Source organism: Triticum dicoccoides, chromosome 6A (genome assembly GCF_002162155.2).
Source record: "Triticum dicoccoides isolate Atlit2015 ecotype Zavitan chromosome 6A, WEW_v2.0, whole genome shotgun sequence".
Taxonomy (NCBI): Eukaryota; Viridiplantae; Streptophyta; class Magnoliopsida; order Poales; family Poaceae; genus Triticum; species Triticum dicoccoides.
In genome coordinates this window covers 343,517,956-343,537,149 of record NC_041390.1, presented here as the reverse complement: position 1 = coordinate 343,537,149, position 19,194 = coordinate 343,517,956, and positions in this window count along the sequence as shown.

The window sequence follows — 19,194 nt, the reverse complement described above, 5'->3', positions numbered from 1 at the left end:
GCCGCCACATCCCCGCGGCCCCGCCACATCCCCGCGGCCCCGCCGCCGCTCGTCGCCTCGTCGCTGGCCGGCCACCGCCCGGATCCGGCTGGGACCGACCCGGCCCCGCCGTCCCCGACCCCCACCGACGCCTCCCGAGCTTCTCCGGCCCCACGCAGCCCATCTCCGACCATCCTCGTTTCCCGCGCCCCAGATCCAGATCCACGAGGTTGACCCTGTTTTTTTCTCCATAAATTTTAGCATTCTGGAGCCCTGTTCATCATGCCATAACTTTGTATGTGCTGCTCCGTTTCGTGCGCTTGATATATCAAATGTTCATCATGATGTGCTCTTCATTTTTTTCCATTGTGACATGCTTGTTTGAGTCCATCATGATGCCCAAATCGTTGATGCAAGAGTGCTATAAAATTTTAGTTCCTGTTTCTTAGCAGAGTATGAGCTTTTGTCTTTTTTGCTACATTTGTTGTGTGCTTCGTATGGGCATGAGCTCTACATGTGTTTTGAACTATGCCATGCCTTCTTTACAGGGGTGTATGCCATGTATTTTAGTGATCAATGTGGTGACTAGCACAAGAATGCAAAGTAGCTCTCGCGATATTGCTGATTTCAAGGACTTGGAATTTCACCAAGTCATTTCCCTGCTGTTATTTTTATGCCATGTATTCATGTTGCTACAGTGAGATCTGTGCTTCTTTTGAGTATGTTCAGTAAGGATGATTTGGAAATATGGTTATGCTCTATCCATTCATGCCCATGTTTGATTTTATGGAGTGCCCTAGAATGTCTTAATCTTGCTCTACGTTTGCTATAAAGTGTTCCTGGCAGATTGTTTACGTGTTAATCAATTTTGCCAAGGATGTTGTAGTTGATCCATGCATGCTATGAGCTTGTTCTTGCCATGGTTAGCTTCATGAACATTCCTTCTTGCTGGTAGTATGCTTAGTTTGTCATGCAATGCCTTGTGACGAGTGAATTGAACTCGCAAAGATGTCTTCATAATTCTGTTGATTCCATGCTCTGTTTTCTGCCAAGTCTGAATCTGTTAATGAAACTTGCTATGTTTACATGGGTGCCATCATATCTTATTAACCCTTTTGGCTCATGGTCAGTAAGGGACTTTTGTTCTATGCTTTGAGTAGATTCATGCCATTCCTTGGTTTGCTATGTCCTGTTCCTATAGCATGTTGTTATCTTGCTCCAAACATTGCTTACTGATGTTAATTCCTGGCATGTTAGTATTTTCACAAAGTCTGTGAAGCTGATGTCTTTTGCACTTTTGCCATGCTTGTTTGAACCTGCTATTGTATGATTTAGTCATAGCTCAGTGTTCATCTTTTGTCAAGCATCTTGAGTAGATCACTGCCATATGCTTTGTTGCTATGTTGGAGTACAGTAGCTTAGTTTCTTGTTGCATTGTAGATGGCATCATTTTGTTAATCGCAGAATTGTGCCATTCTTATTTTGCTTGTCTTTTGCAAACCGTGCATCCGATTCCGGTGATCTTTATATCGATTTCGACCGAAATCAACTCATCTTTCCAGCGGCACACTTGGTCTGCTAAGTTGAGGCCTGGTTAAATGTTTCCCTTCCGAAGCATGCATATGCTTTGCATATCACATTCCGCATGTCATGTTTTGCATCATGTTGATTGTGCATTGCACCATGGTTGATTGTGTTTCCTTTGCTTGTGTTCTTGCCTTGGGTAGATCCGGCAGACGATTACATGATCGAGGAACCCGTTGAGTACGCTTACGAGGATCAAGTTATCGTCAACTTAGAGAACTTTGCAGGCAAGATGACCATACGCTCGAAATCAGTTCTATCTTTGCTTGCTAGTTGTTCGCTCAATTGCTATGCCGCGATGCCTACCACTTGCTATATCATGCCTCCCATATTGCCATGTCAAGCCTCTAACCCACCTTTCCTAGCAAACCGTTGTTTGGCTATGTTACCACTTTGCTCAGCCCCTCTTATAGCGTTGCTAGTTGCAGGTGGAGATGAAGTTTGTTCCTTGTTGGAACATGATTATTGTTGGGATATCATTATTATATCTTGTTTACTTTAATGCACCTATATACTTGGTTAAGGTTGGAAGGCTCGGCCTTATGCCTAGTGTTTTGTTCCACTCTTGCCGCCTTAGTTTCTGTCATACTGGTGTTATGTTCCTTGATTTTGCGTTCCTTACGCGGTTGGGTATTATGGGAACCCCTTGACAGTTCGCTTTGAATAAAACTCCTCCAGCAAGGCACAACCTTGGTTTTACCATTTGCCTACCTACCACCATATACCTTCCCTTGGGTTCTGCAGACTCAAGGGTCATCTTATTTGAACCCCCCCGGGCTAGTGCTCCTCTGAGTATTGGTCCTAACCGAGCCGCCTACGGGGCCACCTCGGGGAAACTCGAGGTTTGGTTTTACTCGTAGCCTGTCTCATTCGGTGTTGCCCTGAGAACGAGATACGTGCGACTCCTATCGGGATTTGTCGGCACATCGGGTGGCTTTGCTGGTCTTGTTTTACCATTGTAGAAATGTCTTGTAACCGGGATTCTGAGACTGATCGGGTCTTCCCGCTAGAAGGAATATCCTTCGTTGACCGTGAGAACTTGTTATGGGATAAGTTGGGACACCCCTGCAGGGTTATGAACTTCCGAAAGCCGTGCCCGCGGTTATGGGTAGATGGGAATTTGTTAATATTCGATTGTAGAGAACTTGACACTTAACTTAATTAAAATGAATCAACCGGGTGTGTAGCCGTGATGGTCTCTTTTCGGCGGAGTCCGGGAAGAGAACACGGTCTCGTGTTATGCTTGAACGTAAGTAGCTTAGGATCACTTCTTGATCTTTATAGCTTCTCGACTGTGCATTGCTTCTCCTCTCGCTCTCATTTGCGTAAGTTAGCCACCATACATGTTAGTGCTTGCTGTAGATCCACCTCACTACCTTTTCCTACCCATAAGCTTAAATAGTCTTGATCGCGAGGGTGTGAGATTGCTCAGTCCCCGTGACTCACAGATTACTTCCAAAACCAGATGCAGGTGCCGACGATGCCAGTGCAGGGGACGCTACCGAACTCAAGTGGGAGTTCGACGAAGATTCGGGACGTTACTATGTTCCCTTTCTGGACGATCAGTAGAGGAGCCCAGTTGGGGCGATCGGGGATCTATGCATTTGGGGTTGTCTTTATTTTGGTTCCATAGTCGGACCTTGATTGTATTCTGGATGATGTAATGCTATTTATGTATTGTGTGAAGTGGCGATTGTAAGCCAACTCTTTATCCCTTTCATATTTAGTACATGGGATGTGTAGATTACCCCTCTTGCGACATGCCTACTATGCGGTTATGCCTCTAAGTCGTGCTCCGACACATGGGAGATATAGCCGCATCGTGGGTGTTACAAGTTGGTAATCAGAGCCTTCCCCGACTTAGGAGCCCCCTGCTTGATCGAATCGCTGACGTTTTTTAGTCTAGAAAAATGTTTTGAGTCTTATAGGATTATATACATCGGAGAGTAGGATTCTTTTTACTCCTCAGTCCCTTCGTCGCTCTGGTGAGGCCTCCTGATGTAGTGTTTTGATCCTTCTCCTCTCAAATTTCACGAATTTTTTTAGGATCACGCGGGTATCTTGGAATCATTCTGATGGTTTTGTGACGAGAACATTGTTCTTGGTGCCTCCTTACATTTAGGGCTTGTGGCAGTGTCCCGGGGAGTTGAGCTCCGAGGTGTTGTCCTCACAATTTTATCATTGCAGTTCTGGAATACCTGAGTTCGCCGACATCGAAAATCTCCTTTATGCAGTTGTTGGTGAGATAACCTCGATGCCACCTAGTACTGGGGCGGGAGTTCGGGAGCATTGCCATAACTCGTATAACGGATGCTTTTCCAAGGATGAGGTACACGATTTCCAGAGGTTTCTTGGTTATGTGTTGAAGGATGGATACAGCTGGATGTAGGATTTGCTAGTTTTGGGTGAGATATTATGCTTCCCCTGTATCCCCAACACCTGATTGCATAACCAGAAAGTTTCGGGAGTTTTATAGGTGGGAATTCATGTAGCTCTAGTATTTATTTCCGTGGATATTTGGTTTGTGATTGGGTAATCCTTACCAATTACTTGTTCATATTCGTACCTTGTTGTTTTATTCATCTATCTCTATCTAAGTGGCTTCTCAACTTATGGAAGTGTGATGATTTACTTTAGAATTCATTCGTTCATTCTTGTTCGAATGTTAAGGATATATGTTGCAATTTCGATCCTTTGATTCAGCTTGAATATATGTCTTTGAAGATGCTAACGGATGTCAACCTCTTCAGGATGGCTCCTCCAATGCATTAGAATCCGAAACCTCCGCCACAACCTCCACCTCCGGAGGCATGGCAAGCTGTCATGCCCACCACCAACGCCAACACGCAGATGCTTCTGCAAATCTTGCAAGAGCGCAACCAAGGAAATCAAGGCCAAGGCAACAATCAAGCTTAGTTTGCTACCCTCAACCAGTTCCTCGCAAACTAGCCAAAATCCTTTAGTAACTGTGTCGAGGCCACAGACGCTGACGATTGGATCATGGATATCTGCAAACATTTTGAGTGTAGCAATGTCAGGCCTGAGGACTTTGTCAAGTTTGCTTCGTTCCAACTCAAAGACCATGTCAGGACCCCGACTCAATGCCACATCGATCTAGCATGTAACACCTCATATCACTTTGCGGCCTCACGCACGGTATTCCCACGGGTGTCGCCTTACCTTAGCCCGGAACCGTTTGCGCCTTTTGGCACACGTATATGACAGTGTCGCTAGCATCCATATGATAAGGAGCCCGGGCTGACATGGCTAGTTGTAAATCCAAAGTGGCACAGACTTACAGGGACAGGCATGCATGACCCAGCATCGAACGTGTCGGTCATCAGCGAGTGAATCCAGGCTGTAGCACTGGGCTAGCAGGACTCCGGTGAACCGGGCTGTAGCGGGCTAACAGGACTCCGGTATTCATCGCGTGACATTTCCCCGAAGGGACAGACACAGGAACGAAGAAGGACACATGCCGGCCAGCCTAAGTGTTCCGGAGCAGTAGCAAGCTACCATGGCTCGGTGGAAACACTAGGAGACATTTCCCGGTAAGAGAGGCTACTAAAGATAAACAACTAGAAGCTCAGATCCCACACATACCAAGCATTTCAATAACATACACACAATATGCTCGATATGTGCAAATACCACATGGCATCACAACATGACTCTACGACTCAAGTAATTTATTCATTAGGCTCCGAGGAGCGAGATATTACAAACATGGGTCTTATGACCCAACAATCAAAGCATACAAGTCAAAGCACATGCGGAAGCTTAACATGTCTGAGTACAGACATCTATAAATGAAAAAGGCTGAGAAGCCTGACTATCTACCAGATCCTGCCGAGGGCACAAGATCGTAGCTGAGGTATCAAGCTAAACGTCGAAGACCACGCGGAAATACTAGTGAGACTGAAGTCTCTCTGCAAAAACATAAAATAGGCAAACGTGAGTACAAATGTACCCAGCAAGACTTACATCAGAACTATCTACATATGCATCATTATCAACAAAGGGGATGGTGGGGTTTAACTGCAGCAAGCCAGCTTTGACTCGGTGGCTATCCTGAACTACGACTGCAATGTAACTCTTTTGAGGTGGCGCACACGAGTCCACATATTCACCATATCAATACACCACTATGGAACCGCTCCCGTCTTCCTACGAGAACGCCATCCATAGCACTCACGCTTATCTTGCGTATTTTAGAGTATCCACTTTCACTTGTCTATGAACTGATATAACCAACCCAGAAGTCCTTTACCGCGGACACGGCTATTCGAATAGATGATGTTAACCCTGCAGGGGTGTACTTCTTCATACATGTTTCCACCACTTAGCGTCTGCACACGACATGTGCTCGGCAGACTTCAAGCGAAAGCCGACGTGGGTGTAGACCACGACCTACCTAAACACTCAAGTCTCTAGTCCAGGTTTATCGCCTATTCGAGTTCCATCCATGAGGAGATCCGGCCGGAGTTTCGCTCACAGCCCCAAACGATGTGAACAGGGTTCCGTGACACCAAATGGGTGCCCGGTTTACCCGGCCACGTGCCTACCGCATCACAGCCCACCCCTACGGTCAGCGCTGTCCACGGCCTCCAGCATACTACAAACACCAGAAACTACTTGCAACTCCTGGACAGAGGACAAGGGTGATTAAGAAGTCGAGCGGGGTCATATTTCAGGGCCCAATGTATGGTAGTAGCTGAATCATGGATCACAAACACAGAACTCAGTTCCTAAGGACGGCTTCAATGAGACAACCCACCATGTACTCCTACATGGCCTCTCACCGACACCTTTTACCAAATCATGTTCACACACTTAGCTCACACACAGTAGGACATGTTCACACACCTCTGATTCATCCCGGATAAATCAGACCTGACACAACTCTAAGCAGTAGCAGGCATGACAAACAAGCAAGAATGAGTAGGCACAACAGGGCTCAAACAACTCCTACTCATGCTAGTGGGTTTCATCTATTTACTGTGGCAATGACAGGTCATGCAAAGGATAAAGGGGTTCAGCTACCGCAGCAAGTAACAGTTGAATCGTTGTTGTCCTAATGCATTAGAAGAGAGCAGGAGCGAGAGAGTAGGATTGTATCGGAATGAACAAGGGGGTTTTGCTTGCCTGGCACTTCTGAAGATAACATTGAGTCTTCATCAGTGTCAACGATCACATCTTCGGTATCACGTCTATCGAGAGGGGACAAATACCGGCAACACAGAAGGGAACACAATCAATGCAATGCACAATATGATGCATGATCATGACATGGCAAAATGAATGTGTTTTGAGCCAATGCAACTAGCAACAGATTAAATGAAGTTGGTTTGAATACAAGATTCAAATTCAAACTCCATATGTGATTATTCAAATGCCATTTAATTGATTTGTGCTAAACAGCATCTATAAGTTGTTCTAACATGCATGAAAATGGTATAGATGGATTCCTTGAATTTTTCTGATAATTTTTCATATATAATTTATTTAATTTGGAGTTACGGTTGAATTTCTATGATTTTTAGAAGTTTTTACAATTTTCTGGAATTATAAATCATTTAAGATTTATTTAAATTCCGGAAAGGAATTCTTGCGTCATCATGACCTCATAGTGACGTCAGCAGGTCAACGGGCGCCGTCCAGGTCAAACTGACCTGTGGGACCCATATGTCAGCGTCACAGGTTAAACAGGGGGGGTTTAGTTTAGTTTAATTAAAGATTAGGGCACTAGGGCCCACATGTCAGTGTCAGCAGGGGGGGTAATTAAATTAAAATAAACTAAACTAATTAACAGGGGGGCTGGCCCCACCTGTCATCGACCCAGGGGGGTCAAACCCCTGGTCAGCAGGGCCTAACCTGCCGGCGGCTTGACGCCGGCGAGGCCGAGACGGCGGAGGCCTTCGGATTTCTTGCTCCGGCGGCCAAACGGGCGGATGAGGGCGTCTACGTGGAGCTGGGACTCGCCCGCATCCATCTGTGCAAACGGCAGGGGCTGAGGTGGCCCGAGCTCACCGGAGGCAAGCTCGCGGCGGTGGCCGGAGTTCGGGCGAGGTCGGGGTTGGCGTTAGGGGGCACGGGAGGGGAAGCTGGTGTGTGAGTTAGGTTCCTGGTGAGGTGTGGAGCACGTTGCCGTGCTCGGTAGCTAGCTCCGGTGGCTCTGGCCTTGTCCGCGTCATCGCCGGCGGTGAGGAGCTCACGGCCCCGGTGAAAAGGGCGGCTAGCGTGCGGGAACGAGCGCGGGGAGGAGGGGAAATGGAAGAGGAGCTCACAGCGGATCCGGTAGAGGCAACGGCGAGGCCGGGGAGGGGCTGGAGCTCGCGAATCCTCGAAAGTTCGCCGGCGGCCGAAGGTTGGGGACGAGCTCCGGGAAGACGCTACAGGGCTCCCGCGGTCGAATGGGTTGGTGTAGAAGACGCAGAAGGCGATGGCGGTTCCTCTGAACTCATCGGAGAGGCACGGGGTGGACGGTGGCCGCGGTGATGCTCGTCGGCGGCGACGGGTGTGTTCGGTGGCTGCGCGCGAGAGAGCCAGAGGAAGAGAGGAGCTCGGAGAGAGAGTGAGAGGCCTGGGGGGGGCGTGGCTGTCTCCGTGGCACTAGAAGGGCCTCGAGGGCGTGAGGCAGGCAGGGAGGAGGCCACGGCGTCGCTAGCGCTCTCGCCACGCACCTGCCTGTCCTCCTGGCAGGAGGAAGAAGACCACACAGCCCCTGGTGGGCTGGGCCTCTTCTGCCAGGTAAAGCCCAGATGAGGTTTCTGTCTTTCTCTCTTATTTCTGTTTGTTTTATTTTTATTTAATTCTTTTGCCACTGTTTTGAATTTAAAATAATTCAAACAATGCCAAAAACTCCTCTGAATATTTTATATTGCTAGATGGACTTTTCCAAAAGCTTATAAAATATTTCAGGGGTATTTGAAATTATATTCTAGTTATATGAATATAATTCAAATTCAAATAGCTAATGAATTAAATCCAAAGTCCCAAAAATAAATCCTTAAAAATGTTCAATATTTTGGTTGGGACCAGAACCCTTGCCAAAAATTATCAAACATTTAAGAAGAGCATTTTGGAGCAATGAATGAGATTTCTAGGGTTTTTGCCCCTCTTTTATTTAAGTTTTTGAGGCTTCCAAAATTCCTCAGTTCAAGTTTCAGAAATTTAAATATGATGCCTGGATGAAGATGCAACTATTTACAAACAATATTCTAGGGCTGTGACAACTCACCCCCACTAAACAAAAATCTCGTCTCGAGATTCAAGCGTCGAGTAAGGTGAAGGGTAACGCAGACTAGTATAATCTTCCCGATCCAGGGTGCACTTCAAATGAACGTTGATTTGAACACCATCTTTGTCTTGATGTCTTGCTCTGAGAAATCCTGCCAACATGACATGGAGGGAAGAAGGAGACTCTAGAAGGGTCGATCTTCTTGAAGATCGAACAACTCACGGAATGAGACATAGGACCATCTCTCGGGTTGAGACACGAGATACACATCAAGAGGGGTGGAAAGAAACGGATGACGAAGGTTCACTAGGTGGACAATAATTCCACACTTAAGAAGGTGGTAAACGATTGTCAACGTAGCGAGGAGTTAAGTTGACATGACACCATAATGATGCACCTTAGGGAAGGTGACTCGAAGATATATCCCCTTAAGTGGCAAAAAGAATTACCTTTGATATAGAGATCATTGAGACTCTCTATATCAGCCTAAGGCAAATCACAGCAATCGATTGGCGGGGGTCGGTAGAATGGCATACTCGGACTTGGATGATGTGGATTACCTTGTTGAAGACAACGTAATGGATGAATTTGCTTACCACCGGAAATGGAAGAGACCCGTGGTAGAATGGCACATTGGCGGTGCAAGCTGGGAACAAAATGCAAATGCTGGGAATGATTCTGGTAACTGGGGAAGAACCCAACAATAGAGAGTGAATCCACTGTTGAGAAGTTATAGCATAACCGAGGAAGTTGAGAGCAAACCTAGCTAGTGCCGATGGTAACACCTAACGCTTGTGCGTGCTCTCAAGAACTTGAGCATTTCCATAATCATCAAGGTTTTACCAATATCCGTGTCAAGGATTCTGGCAACACAACTTACTACCATGATGAATACCGGTGGAAGATGCCGATGCAAAGGAAGATAACACCTTCTTAGATTTCACCTTGGTGAGGCCAAGGAAACAAAATCTGGATGATCGACCGAGAGACATTTAGCACTCCGCTTCTAATGTTCTCCTTGATGTGCTAGCGTAACCCATTCATAGATATGGTTTGATATCTAGAACATCAAGTAAAAGGTCGGACTTCGGGATCTCAAAATCCATAGGGGCAACTAGGGAGTAAATCCTACGAAATCCCTATGGGGAGGTGGCCAACTTCCTCAATCAAGATATTATAATAACAGGTCTTCCGGCTGGGTGTGTTGGCCACGACATCCACTTTACCGGTTTTCGAGGGACCGATATTATAGTTCTTGGGAAATGTTCCAAACCATCATATCTACCTGAGATTCAGATCTGGTTGGTGTCAGGATATTCCAGACTCATCGAGTCTAGGAAGAAAAATGAAAGTTTGCAACACAATTCGACGAGACAACGCTGCGAGATTCTCGGGGAATGAACTACGATAGTAAGCTCCAAAACATGAGCTGGTTCTGCTACAAACATGTGAACACGCTGTCCCAGACAAACATGACCACGTGGTAGTCTTATAATAAAACACTACCGAGTTCAGGTGGGGAACCATCATTAATGACATCGAAGTCTCCACGCGTGGAAGTCCAAAGAGTTCACCTTGGACAGACTCCTTTATCTTTGAACAACTCAATCAGTGGCTTGGTGTGCTCGGAACACATATGGAATGAAGGTTGCAAGTCTCCAGACCACAGAATACTTCGCACGTATGCATGACTGACTTGGGATGATTCCAGAGGAAGCAAAACTAACTTTCTCAAATCCACGGCGGCAACTTTCACCAAATGCACATGTATAAGAGGAAGTCACTCCTTTCATCAAACAAATACTTCATGAGTTAGCATGAAGAAATGCTTTCAAAAGTTTCCAACGCTAGCTTAATGTTCAACAAAATCATGGAGGAGATAAGGATGTTGCCAATGGGCTCAACAACAATTCATCTAGGTTTCCTTTTAAAAGGAATTCCATAGTTAAGTGAACACGGTGATAGCATTGGTCAGACCAAAGATGTAATGGTGTATGCTCGAGGGATCAACCACGAATAAGACAACATTACGAGCATCGTTGGTACTAATTTGATTTGACGATAGCCCACACTCAAATCAAAGGATTGATAAGACAATAGGTCCAGCAACTGATCACAAGGACCAATCGATGAAGATATCATCTTTCTTCAACACACACTACACAAGAATATCCCTTTGGAACGAACTAAGTCAGGCAAGCTTTTATCTTCCAACTCTCCAAGTTGTTGTCTAGCTTAACCAACTAGCTCCGGGATATCCATCACAGATTCTTGGAGAAAGGGTGGTTCACAAGAAACCAACTTGATCACGAGCTCAACATAACAGTCAGGTGACAACCTGGTAATACTTCCGAGAAGACATCCAGAAAATCACGAACCACCGGTATGTTACTAAGCTCGAGAACAATCTTGCCTTTCAGGGCAAGACGATATGATCAAATGAGCGAGGACTTGACAAAATCCTAACTCATCAATCGAAATGTGCACCAGGAAGATGGACAAGGTAGCACGATCAATCTTAGAAGGATGATTCAAAAACCAACACGCTAAGAATGAAATTATTGTCCTTTAACTACCAAGCAACGAGGTTGCTAGGAGTATTGATTTCACACATCACGATTCACTTGTCGACATTCCGGTTATAACCACACGGAACCGAGGAATGAGTAATGATGGCGAGAAGTATCACTGTACCAATAGTTCACAGGATGGTGTGCAATTCCTATAACAATCCCGATATAAAATATGTAATACTCCAAGGTAGAGCAGAACAAAAGCTGGATTAGCAATTTGATCTGCGGAGCACAACTTCTTTGACCCAATCCTGGATATATATGAGGTACCGGAGTTTGTTTCTCCTAGTCATTCCGCGATAGAATGGCTTGACGGACCACAAGAGTAATAGGCATCGATAAACGAACGCACGCATACTCTTGACTATCAATTGATAGACGAAGGTCAGTAGACAACTGAAGAGGGAGAATTCAAAGGAACATATAACTTTTGAGTTGTGGATGCGTAGATTAGTATGTCAAACCAGGTTCAACATAATTCTTCCGGATAACCCATGCAGAAAGATTGAGCTGGCAGAGTCACAATATAGCATGGAGAACTCATCAAGAGCACTCTGGTTGTGATCGTTCAGTTCAACGAGGAACTTCTGCCATAAGTAGTTCATGGTATTTGGAAGAAGAAGATACCACGGACTTCAAGGACTATCGCAAAGGTTACTAATATACTAAAGGAACTAGCAACACTATCAACATGATGTAAGTAGGGTGAATATCGGGTTTAAGAACCCAGGAATAGAATACCTACTAACTAAATGGCATCACAGGATGCTTTCGAGAATAAAAGCCAGAATCATCACACTGGGACACAAAACATGGCTAGACTACTAGATGATCCCCTGAGACACCTAGGGTCATAATAATATCTCCAACATATATGTCAAGGTAACGGAGTACCTCAACTCACTGATTAGTGTGGTTAATCTGGCCCATGGGAACATTGAAACGGGAAGAAAGGATTTGCAAATGCTTCAAACTATTTAGAAACCTGGGATGACTCGGACAGCATAACGGCTATAATTGCTCAAAAAGATTTGAGACAATCACAAAATGGTGGCATAACCACTCAGGAGCACAATATCAAGGTTTCGAGATCAACAGTTAACATACAGAAGATAGTAGGAACTGAACTGAGGCTTGAATCCAACAATCTTATAAGTCTACGAATTAGTAACGTGTGATCCTGACAGAAAGAAGAGATAGCCTAGTTCTTAATCCCCGTAGAAGAGAAGATGATGACTCAGATCAGAGGGCCATGAGGTATAAGGAGTAAAAGAGCCTTACGTTCCATCCCACAATCAATTCCCTTACATATAACTAAGAATTTCTAGACTCAACTTCGACCAGTTTGGCTTGGTACTCCTACAGGCAGTCAAGCTCTGATACCAACGCTGTCAGGACCCCGACTCAATGCCACATCGATCTAGCATGTAACACCTCATATCACTTTGCGGCCTCACGCACGGTATTCCCACGGGTGTCGCCTTACCTTAGCCCGGAACCGTTTGCGCCTTTTGGCACACGTATATGACAGTGTCGCTAGCATCCATATGATAAGGAGCCCGGGCTGACATGGCTAGTCGTAAATCCAAAGTGGCACAGACTTACAGGGACAGGCATCCATGACCCAGCATCGAACGTGTCGATCATCAGCGAGTGAATCCAGGCTGTAGCACTGGGCTAGCAGGACTCAGGTGAACCGGGCTGTAGCGGGCTAACAGGACTCCGGTATTCATCGCGTGACATTTCCCCGAAGGGACAGACACAGGAACGAAGAAGGACACATGCCGGCCAGCCTAAGTGTTCCGGAGCAGTAGCAAGCTACCATGGCTCGGTGGAAACACTAGGAGACATTTCCCGGTAAGAGAGGCTACTAAAGATAAACAACTAGAAGGTCAGATCCCACACATACCAAGCATTTCAATAACATACACACAATATGCTCGATATGTGCAAATACCACATGGCATCACAACATGACTCTACGACTCAAGTAATTTATTCATTAGGCTCCGAGGAGCGAGATATTACAAACATGGGTCTTATGACCCAACAATCAGAGCATACAAGTCAAAGCACATGCGGAAGCTTAACATGTCTGAGTACAGACATCTATAAATGAAAAAGGCTGAGAAGCCTGACTATCTACCAGATCCTGCCGAGGGCACAAGATCGTAGCTGAGGTATCAAGCTAAACGTCAAAGACCACGCGGAAATACTAGTGAGACTGAAGTCTCTCTGCAAAAACATAAAATAGGCAAACGTGAGTACAAATGTACCCAGCAAGACTTACATCAGAACTATCTACATATGCATCATTATCAACAAAGGGGATGGTGGGGTTTAACTGCAGCAAGCCAGCTTTGACTCGGTGGCTATCCTGAACTACGACTGCAATGTAACTCTTTTGAGGTGGCGCACACGAGTCCACATATTCACCATATCAATACACCACTATGGAACCGCTCCCGTCTTCCTACGAGAACGCCATCCATAGCACTCACGCTTATCTTGCATATTTTAGAGTATCCACTTTCACTTGTCTATGAACTGATATAAGCAACCCAGAAGTCCTTTACCGCGGACACGGCTATTCGAATAGATGATGTTAACCCTGCAGGGGTGTACTTCTTCATACATGTTTCCACCACTTAGCGTCTGCACACGACATGTGCTTGGCAGACTTCAAGCGAAAGCCGACGTGGGTGTAGACCACGACCTACCTAAACACTCAAGTCTCTAGTCCAGGTTTATCGCCTATTCGGGTTCCATCCATGAGGAGATCCGGCCAGAGTTTCGCTCACAGCCCCAAATGATGTGAACAGGGTTCCGTGACACCAAACGGGTGCCCGGTTTACCCGGCCACGTGCCTACCGCATCACAGCCCACCCCTACGGTCAGCGCTGTCCACGGCCTCCAGCATACTACAAACACCAGAAACTACTTGCAACTCCTGGACAGAGGACAAGGGTGATTAAGAAGTCGAGCGGGGTCATATTTCAGGGCCCAATGTATGGTAGTAGTTGAATCATGGATCACAAACACAGAACTCAGTTCCTAAGGACGGCTTCAATGAGACAACCCACCATGTACTCCTACATGGCCTCTCACCGACACCTTTTACCAAATCGTGTTCACACACTTAGCTCACACACAGTAGGACATGTTCACACACCTCTGATTCATCCCGGATAAATCAGACCTGACACAACTCTAAGCAGTAGCAGGCATGACAAACAAGCAAGAATGAGTAGGCACAACAGGGCTCAAACAACTCCTACTCATGCTAGTGGGTTTCATCTATTTACTGTGGCAATGACAGGTCATGCAAAGGATAAAGGGGTTCAGCTACCGCAGCAAGTAACAGTTGAATCGTTGTTGTCCTAATGCATTAGAAGAGAGCAGGAGCGAGAGAGTAGGATTGTATCGGAATGAACAAGGGGGTTTTGCTTGCCTGGCACTTCTGAAGATAACATTGAGTCTTCATCAGTGTCAACGATCACATCTTCGGTATCACGTCTATCGAGAGGGGACAAATACTGGCAACACAGAAGGGAACACAATCAATGCAATGCACAATATGATGCATGATCATGACATGGCAAAATGAATGTGTTTTGAGCCAATGCAACTAGCAACAGATTAAATGAAGTTGGTTTGAATACAAGATTCAAATTCAAACTCCATATGTGATTATTCAAATGCCATTTAATTGATTTGTGCTAAACAGCATCTATAAGTTGTTCTAACATGCATGAAAATGGTACAGATGGATTCCTTGAATTTTTCTGATAATTTTTCATATATAATTTATTTAATTTGGAGTTACGGTTGAATTTCTATGATTTTTAGAAGTTTTTACAATTTTCTGGAATTATAAATCATTTAAGATTTATTTAAATTCCGGAAAGGAATTATTGCGTCATCATGACCTCATAGTGACGTCAGCAGGTCAACGGGCGCCGTCCAGGTCAAACTGACCTGTGGGACCCATATGTCAGCGTCACAGGTTAAACAGGGGGGGTTTAGTTTAGTTTAATTAAAGATTAGGGCACTAGGGCCCACATGTCAGTGTCAGCAGGGGGGTAATTAAATTAAATTAAAATAAACTAAACTAATTAACAGGGGGGCTGGCCACACCTGTCATCGACCCAGGGGGGGTCAAACCCTTGGTCAGCAGGGCCTAACCTGCCGGCGGCTTGACGCCGGCGAGGCCGAGACGGCGGAGGCCTTCGGATTTCTTGCTCCGGCGGCCAAACGGGCGGATGAGGGCGTCTACATGGAGCTGGGACTCGCCCGCATCCATCTGTGCAAACGGCAGGGGCTGAGGTGGCCCGAGCTCACCGGAGGCAAGCTCGCGGCGGTGGCCGGAGTTCGGGCGAGGTCGGGGTTGGCGTTAGCGGGCACGGGAGGGGAAGCTGGTGTGTGAGTTAGGTTCCTGGTGAGGTGTGGAGCACGTTGCCGTGCTCGGTAGCTAGCTCCGGTGGCTCTGGCCTTGTCCGCGTCATCGCCGGCGGTGAGGAGCTCACGGCCCCGGTGAAAAGGGCGGCTAGCGTGCGGGAACGAGCGCGGGGAGGAGGGGAAATGGAAGAGGAGCTCACAGCGGATCCGGTAGAGGCAACGGCGAGGCCGGGGAGGGGCTGGAGCTCGCGAATCCTCGGAAGTTCGCCGGCGGCCGAAGGTTGGGGACGAGCTCCGGGAAGACGCTACAGGGCTCCCGCGGTCGAATGGGTTGGTGTAGAAGATGCAGAAGGCGATGGCGGTTCCTCTGAACTCATCGGAGAGGCACGGGGTGGACGGTGGCCGCGGTGATGCTCGTCGGCGGCGACGGGTGTGTTCGGTGGCTGCGCGCGAGAGAGCCAGAGGAAGAGAGGAGCTCGGGGAGAGAGTGAGAGGCCTGGGGGGTGCGTGGCATCGCGGACGGGGTCCAGGGCGACGAGAGGAAGCAGGAGGTGGCCAGGGGGAAGCAGGAGGTGGCCGAGGCCTCTCGGGCGCGCGCCACGCCTCGCCTCTGTTCGTCCTCCTGGCAAAGGAGGAAGATGACAAGGGGGGGAAGGAGGTGGGCTGGGCCGGCCAGATGGGCTGGCTAGCTGGGCCGGCTACAGGTAAGTGGCCCAGGTAGGCTTCTGTTCTTTTTATTTTTTTCTTCTGTTTTGTTTTATTTAATTTATTTTGCCACTGTTTTGAATTTAAAATAATTCAAACAATGCCAAAAACTCCTCTGAATATTTTATATTGCTAAATGGACTTTTCCAAAAGCTTATAAAATATTTCAGGGGTATTTGAAATTATATTCTAATTATATGAATATAATTCAAATTCAAATAGCTAATGAATTAAATCCAAAGTCCCGAAAATAAATCCTCAAAAATGTTCAATATTTTGGTTGGGACCAGAACCCTTACCAAAAATTATCAAACATTTAAGAAGAGCATTTTGGAGCAATGAATGAGATTTCTAGGGTTTTTTCCCCTCTTTTATTTAGGGTTTTGAGGCTTCCAATTTCCCTCAGTTCAAATTTCAGAAATTTAAATATGATGCCTGGATGAAGATGCAACTATTTACAAACAATATTCTAGGGCTGTGACAGACCAAGCTGTTGAGTGGTATCAACAATACAAAGATTCCAGAGGAGGTCGTGTGATTACCTAGGATGATTTCCACCGAGACTTCAAAGCTCACCACATTCCACAAAGTGTTGCTGAGAGTAAGCGCGAGGAGTTCCGCAATCTGAAGCAAGGGAGCATGTCTGTTTACCAATACAACATCCTGTTTCAGAGGCTCGCTCGCTTCGCCAAACAAGACGTCCCTGATGAGAAGAGCATGATTTATCAATTCAGAGGTGGCCTCAGAGAAGATATGCAACTAGCTCTTGTGCTTTTCGAGCCGACCAAGTATGATGATTTCTACAACATGGCACTAAACAAGAAGCTGCTCAGATCAAGTGCGATGCATCTAAGAAGAGGGTCAGGGATGCAACTCCATCTTCTTCTTCAACTCAAATGGCAGCTAAGCAACCGAATTTCTGGTTGCCTCCTCCTCCTCCATTTCGTCAGCCTTATCAGCAGAAGAGTAAAGGTGGCAATGGATCTTCCCACCCACCCAACCCAGGCTATCAGAACAAAGCTCCGTCTCATGCTCCAAGGTCAAGTGCTCCGTATCACCGCCCGCTCTCAGAGGTTACTTGCAACAAGTGTCAGCAGAAGGGGCACTATGCAAACAAATGCTTCAACCAGAGGCGCCTTCCGCCTCCTCCTCCTGCGAGTTCTCTCTCCAATGCAGTGGTCAAGCATAATCCCAAGCATGCTAAGGTCAACATGATGAATGCAGCTCAGGCAGAGGACTCTTCAGAAGTGATCATGGGTGACCTTCCAGTTAACTCCATTCCTGCTAAAGTCTTATTTGATACTGGTGCATCGCATTCTTTCTTGTCATTCCCATTTGCATTGGAGCACAACTTTGACACTAAGGCATTACCTAAAGCATTGCAAGTTGTTTCTTCGGCTAAGCGTTTGAGATCTACCATGATGGTTCCGAATGTCGGTGTCGAAATGGGCGACTACAAATTTCTGGCTTCTCCAATTATTCTAGGTGAGTCGGATATTGATCTAATTCTCAGCATGGACTGGCTTTCTAAGCACAAGGCTATGCTTGATTGTGCTGCCAGAGAAATTCAATTGACACACTCTTCTGAGGAAGTGATCATCTATGCCGCTCATGATGAAACCATTCGACTGTTTTCTCTCAATGAGAAGGGCAAGTTGAATGCCATCTCTCAGATTCTAGTTGTTTGTGAATATCAAGATGTCTTTCTAGAAGAGCCTCGAGGAATGCCTCCTCACCGGCTAGTTGAATTCGTCATCGATCTTGAGCCTGGCACGGAACCTGTTTGCAAACGTCCTTACAAGCTTGGACCAAAGGAATTGAAGGAATTGAAGAAACAGCTCGATGAACAAGAAGAAAGATGGCACGGACCGACTCCGCGTCGACTACCGCCCGTTGAACAAGAAGACAATAAAGATGAAGTACCCACTTCCCAACATCAATGACCTATTCGAGCAACTTAAGGCTGCTCAAGTATTCTCCAAGCTTGACCTCCATATGGGTTATCATCAGATTCACATTCGTGAAAAATATATCCCTAAGACAGCATTCAGGACAAGCTTTGGTTCTTATGAATACACTGTCATGTCTTTCGGCCTTGTCAATGCTCCTCCAACATTCTCTCGCATGATGAACTTCATCTTCAACCCTTACACAAATGATTTCGTCTTGGTGTATCTCGATGATATTTTGGTCTTTTCCAAGAACAAGGAGGATAAATGCCAAACATTTGAGATTGGTGCTGGACAAACTCATAGAACATCAATTCTATGCGAAGTTTTCAAAGTGTGAGTTTTGGCTCGATGAGGTTCTCTACCTTGGGCATATCATCTCCGCCAAGGGCATAGTTGTTAATCCTGAGAATGTGTCTACAATTGTGAATTGGGAACCGCCTCAGAATGTGAAGCAGCTCCGTAGTTTCCTTGGGCTTGCAAGCTATTGTTGAAGATTCGTTGAGAATTTCTCTAAGATTGCAAAGCCTCTTTCCAACCTCCTCCAGAAGTATGTGAAGTATGCCTGGACGCCTGAATGTGATATCGCTTTCAACACCCTCAAAGAGAAGTTAATCACAGCTCCTGTTTTGACTCCTCCTGATAAATCCAAACCATTTGAAGTTTTCTATGATGCCTCCCTGCAAAGGTCTCGGTGCTGTGTTAATGCAAGAGAAGAAAGTTGTGGCCTATACCTCTCGCCACTTGAAGACCAATGAAAAGAACT